Here is a 6,457-nt window from a genome sequence, read left to right as displayed (position 1 = left end):
AGGCCAGATGGAATGACAGGGAGGTTTCGGGAGAAATTAAAGTTACTTTAGTGGTTGTACAAGATGAAAGAACACCAAACAAACACAGATCTTTTACACAGGATTACTGTATAGCTTCTTTCCCTTTATTAGTCAAGCAGGGAATAGTACCAAGCAGTCCAGACTTCCAATGTATAATTCAATATATGAATCATACAGTGTATGATATCTCATGAATGAAATATATAGGGGATATATATTCTATGTCATGTCCAAGGACACCATTTGCTTTCAGTAAAGTAATACAGGATAAACCCTTTATTGTACTCAGTCTGAACAGGACTGTTTTGGAGTTTTCAGATATGGGTAAGCCTGCTTTAAAATTGTGAATAAAATGTGATTCAAATTAGGGTGTCCAGGTCTCGGGGCTCAGGGTATTGCTATATATTCGTCATTACTCCATCCCTTGGAGAAGGCTGTAAAAGCACACATAGGCTCTGGGGAATCCAGTGTGTTTGAACCTGAAATCAGACAGCTCCAGATGTTCCAGGCTGTGATGGGGACAGAGGTGACTGGATGAATTAGCACAAACAGAAGGCAGGGGGGAGTTTCGACTCTCTAACACGCATACTCAAGAACACAAATGCATAAACAAACACACACACAACTCCAAGCCTGGAGCAGCGGGCACAGAGACAGATCAGACTGCCTCTTCTTTGCTTTGGTGTGCACAATATCTCCCACTTACATACAGTTTTTCCTCCAGTCCGTTTCCAGGCAAACGTGTACTGCAGAAAGACTACAAGAAAATAATCTGATTTCCCCCTTCCTCTTCTAGCAGAAGCTGTATCTGTTGCGTTGGATTTATTTTCCTCCGTATGATATGCTTTTGTTTTCCAATATTTTCTTTATTGTCTCGGCTGAGATGAAAAAGGAATAATTTCAGCAGCAGAGGAGCAATTTATCATTTACCCTGAAGCGCCACATAAGCCTCTCTCAGACACGATTTTTTTTAGAAAATGGTAATCCTTGAAAGGTGGCGTACTACAATTACATTCATTACAAAAGCAATTTTTTTTTTAAACTTAGGCTTATTTTTTGAAGGAATCCAAGAAGAAGATGCGTGTTACAGGGCAATGAATTTTTTTGAAGCCGATATATGATTAATGTACATCTTCCTTGACTCATTTATGATACTGACACTTTTCATACCCAAACCTTTCCCTGCCTTTTCAGACAAAAAGCATTAAACTACTGAGATGAGCTGATAGCAGCACAATATTACAGCCATTGGTCTGCTTTTGTAGTGGATTTATGGTCAGCAAACTCTCTTGTATCAGTGCTTGAAATCGCCTGTGGTGGAAAAGAGATTGTGAATGTCTAAATCCTGCAATAGATAACCTCAATAAGAATAACCTCAATAGAAATTGTTTTATTTGACATTCGAAACTCAACCTGACCTTCGTCTGGATGACACTATTTTGCATGAATACCAGAACTGCAGCCTCTTCATAGCTGCTGCTGTACTTTTCTCATACTTCATTGCAGTTATGTTAATGCTGACAGTACTACTTTTTTACATTCACAAAAAAGAAACAGAAACACAAAACACCTTTAGTATTTGGAGGTGCGAAAAGAGAAACACAAAATGAGTGTTAAATCGGTTTTATACAACTTCCAATTGTCTACTGCATCTTTGTTGCTATCGCATTACTGAGAGAACATCTCCACCTGCCTTCCCCATCTTTTTACAAACACATGTTGTTGATTTCTAATTCTGTGGCTACCCTGCTGTACTTAAGATAACCTCGGAGATCACACTGGGTTGTTGGGGCGAAGCACAGACTTGGTCTTGGGGTTAGATATGCGGTAGCCAGCTATAATATCGTTTCGTGGTTTCTCATGAGTGGCTCTGATGGTTACAGCCCTTGATTGCAACTCGGATGAAATGCTTCAGACCAGGCATTGCTGGAGAGTGCGATGAGATTCCCTGGATGGTGGCCTGTGATGCACGGTGTGTCTCTGGAGTAGGATGGGTTTGACGCAGCCAGGCTGCCATCTTGTTGCCACCCTCCGATGCCCCCAGAGACGGGTCTCACTCTTGCTCTCGTTGTCGTTGCTCCTCCGATCAAGTCTAGAGCCCAGTAGGGACGTGTGAAGCTCGCCGCTTGGCAGAAGGAAGAACTGTACAGTCCAGGCAGCGCAGGCATTTTGAATACAATATGCATACAGTATAATGGCATGCAGAAATGTTCTATAACAAGAAAGGAGGATGCTCGGGCTGTCGTCAATCATTCAGGCAGACGAGAAAATACTCCCATCAAATTTTTATTTTATGAATTGCAAATTGACAAACGTGCTGTGGCAATTCTGACGGCTTGATTGCTGTGGTGTTAACCTGTAAGCAGCCCTGTGCAGATGTGCATTCGCACCTTGTGAAGCCTGCTTCTGCACAGACAATCAAACGTACTTTGGAGGGACTTGCAAAGCATTTTAAACACAGCTTGTCGGTGCCTTTTTCTTTCAGGCGTTTTAAGAGGGGCAGTCCCCTCATAGACCCTCATGAGAAAGAGGAGATGATGCGCACATGTCCTGACTCAGTCCTCCTCGGCTCTTCTCGGGCTCAGTTTCTTGGATTTTCCTGATTTCCTCCTGCGGCAGGCGGCGGTCCTTAGCGCCTAAAACAATCATCCCAGGGGGAACGACGAGAGAAAATATGAGAGAGAGACAAAGAAAAACTGCTGTGATTGAAAGCATCCTGTCAGATCTTATCTGGGACAATGCAAGAGTTGGTTACTTTTTTCGTATCCGTCTAAACTTTGGGCTCTCGTTAGCTCATTCATGCAGGAAGTGACAGGGCGTGTGATTTTAGAATCCAAGTCAACAGGGAGATGTGGTTTTGTGAGGGGGGTTTGTTTGTCAGGGATTGTGATTCAGAGAGCTGCCCAAACTCTGCAGGGTACGTCTCTCTCCAGTTACTGCATAGGTGCCCGATGTACGTAGCTCAAACCCTGTTGATTTAGGACTTTGGAGTTTGTGCGTTATCTGTTTGACCACCAATTAAAGTTATATATTGCTTACAGATTACCTCACATGAACCATACATTTCTATATTTTAAAATAAATGAACATTTATCCCACCTGGCATTTTTCTTATCACTAATCAGACTTCCCATAACAAAGTCTTTGAACACTCTTGATTCTGCCATGGTCTTGCACTCTGCCCAATAAATAATAAATGCTTGTCTAACCACAATTCGAAATTCAGTGATCCTTAAGTAAAATTATTTTTAAAAAACGGTTGAAATAAATTACCATTTTTTTTTGGTGCCGTGCTTGGACTCATTAGCTCTGGCTGTCTCCTTGGCTTCTGCAAGCTGTTTTTCAGGATTTTCATGTCAGTTTCTTGGCCCACAGGAGATCTGTCACTGAGCTCCTGACTGCTACAGACAGCCGGCATTGTGATTGGAGTGTTCTGTAATGCGAAGAGGGGGGGGGGGGATGCATCTCTCGTTGCCTTAAGTTTAATTAATAATGAAATTAACGGCTAATATGGAAATTGCCTTGTGGCTCCCATCCAGTCTCTGCCCCAGGATATTCGCTCATCTTTGTTCTCGGGTCGTTTTTTATTTTATTGCCTTGAGAGATCCGGTATGATAACCCCCCCCAATCACAGAGATTTTGTCACAGGTGGGGCCAGTTCATTCGCTGCGATACCAGTCTCTGGGTGTTGCAAATTTCAAATACGGCTTGGTTTTTCTGAAGTTGCTTTTTTTAATTGATTTTTTTTTTCTTATTTAGAATGCCCTTACATCGAGACGAGATGCCCTGCTCCTAATTCATTTCTAACGCGGTGCATGTTTTTTTTCCCCGTGAGTTGAAGCAGAGGTGTGTGTCTCTCCTGCAGACCTGTGTTTCCCCCCTGTGTGTTAAGGCCGTCTTAAGTGGCAGCCAGCGGCCTATTCGCCAGTTCAGCTCTATTCACCAGGGCAGCTGAAAAGAAAGTGGAACAGTACGCCCTGGACAGTATGCCCCTACACCAGCGCTGCTGGCTGCTCAGCAGGTAAGATAAGATAAGATCACTTTATTGGCCATATTCAATTTGTATTAGTATTTTGTCTTTTCACAGACCCCAGCTTGCTCTCCATGAGACACACAGACAGGGAGAGAAGCTTGGGGTCAGAGCGGAGGGTCAGCCATTTATACAGCACCCCTGGAGCAGCTGGGGTGAAGGGCGTTGCTCAGGGGCCTCACGGAGTAGGATTCCTCTGCCAGCCACAGGGTTCGAACAGGCAACCTCCCAGTCGACGCAGATCCTGAGCCACAGAGCCACCCGTCCGCCCGTAGTCAGTCCTCTACAAATCAGCCTGGTTCTCCTCTCTACGACCCAAGCATTGTGTTCTTACTGGCCTGCTGTTACAGAAACAAGTCACGCCAAAGACACTGAGGTCTTCAGCTGTTGTTAGATTCTGCCTCTCCCCCTGATTTCAGGTGTTTTTGTTCCCTTCTCTGCTCGGTCTAGCTCCCAGTAGAGGTGATGATTCAGAACAGATCAAACACGCCTGACGGTACAAACTCGCGGCAGGTGTTACACTGGTAGGTGTCTAATATGGTCGCAGGCAAACCCTGGCCTGGGAGGAAGCTGTTCTTCAGGTTTTCTAGGTCACCTTAGACAACCTCCTGCCGAACGCCCAGCTGTTTGTGTTTAATGAGGCTCCGTAACTGAGAGCAGGTGTAGCAGGAGAAACAGACCCGGAGGTTCTCTTGTACCAGGGCGCCCACCCTTGCGCTCGGACTTCGGCAGTAACCATCGTACAGCGGTGAGAGCACACCTGAGCTCCAGGGCCGGATTTCCCATGAGGCTCTGTAGGCACAGCGCCTAGGGCCTTCGAAGGAGGGAAGCACTTCCGAAAAAACGAGCTGAAACAACGTGCTTGCGATCGACTCTCGGTGCTCCAGATCAATAATCACGCGCTGCTCGATAATAATCTAGCAGCTGCTCGAGAAACTAGGAGTATCAAAAGCGATGGTTATCTCGACTCGCGCCATCAGTTAGGTGGTTCAGCACTAGAACAGTCTCAAGTGCATCATGTCAGTCGACGTTCACCCCTCTTCTTGCACATTTCGGAGTGAAAGTGCCGAGGGCCTACGGGCCCCGAAATCCAGCCCTGCTGAGCTCTGCTGATCTGAGATCGTGTGCCGTCCGCTCGGCTACCATGGCGAGGCAGAGCTTTCCTCTGGCCCAGAATCAAGCCCTCCCTGACATGCTGGAGGGGGTGTCAGAGGACCCTGAAGCAGCAGGGCTCCCGGAGACACCTTAGCCTATTAAAAAAAAAAAGCCCTCAGTCTTACTCAGTCGACCCTCACGGTTTACAGGTCCAGCGTTGTTTTTTCTCATGTGTAACCTGCCGCGGTGTTGGCTAACCGAATTAAACATCTGAGCACGGCGGAGGAGCTGCACCAGCTCCCAGAGGGGAGCCCGGCTGATGGGCGATGAGATACAGCGACCGCGGTAATGAAAACGACATCGTCTTCGGACGACGCAAGGGCGTGGGGGGGCTGGAGCCCTGGGGCTGGGGAGGTCTTCTGCGTCCGCTACCGGCACGCCCGGCGTCCCGCTCTCCCAACGTCACGCATCTCTCAAACACGGACGCCCAGACCCAGGAGGGGCAGCCGGTCATCGAATCAGCTCAGACTGGTCCCAGGAAGTAAGTTCAAGATAAAGGCATACAACAATGCCAAACAATGCAGGAAATAATGCCGATAACGGCATTGACGTTCACCAGCAGCTCGTTGTCAGATCCACAGTGTAGCAATGTATCAATACGCAACCGACTGGAGTTCCTGAAGCAGAGGGTCACCACTGGCCAGACCCCCGCTGGGCAGGGGCAGACACCACTCAGGCTGGGCATCCTCACCCTGGCGCACAGCAGTGCCCCCTGGTGGCCTTCTGTGCTCCTGTGCGTCCTCTCATTAACGGAAGCCGAGAAGGCTGCCGAAGCCCATTAACAATCCCAGCCCTGCCTTATGGCTACAGCACCTAATTGGAGTCTTAGCAGAGTTAATGCCGTCCTCATTCACTGAGCATACAGACAGAAACCTGTTTTTGATTTCTCTGCTGTTGCTATCCTCTTTTAATTTACCCAGCCAGCCTCCATTCATTGATTTCAAAATCCTTGTTATGCAAGGCCTGGACTTTCTTTATTTCGCTCTAACGTAGACAGGGCTGGATGTTTCCTTCTGGGGCTGCTTTCTGCCCTGTGATTTATAGGGGTTTTAGTGCAACTCCTAATGAAAGCCGCTTGCATCCAGCGCGTTGTTTGCCGGGCAGTGATGAATGAAGCCGCATTAAAAGGCTGATTGTGAAGCAGCGCAGCTGATGAAGGGTCAGCATGATTAACATATAATTAACATGTAGCACAAACTCATCCCTTCTCGGGGCTCAGTTTGGAGCTGGGGCTGGCCTTCCCGTGTCTCA

Source organism: Lepisosteus oculatus, chromosome 26 (assembly GCF_040954835.1).
Source record: "Lepisosteus oculatus isolate fLepOcu1 chromosome 26, fLepOcu1.hap2, whole genome shotgun sequence".
In the NCBI taxonomy this organism is placed as follows: domain Eukaryota; kingdom Metazoa; phylum Chordata; class Actinopteri; order Semionotiformes; family Lepisosteidae; genus Lepisosteus; species Lepisosteus oculatus.
This window is presented reverse-complemented; position numbering follows the sequence as displayed.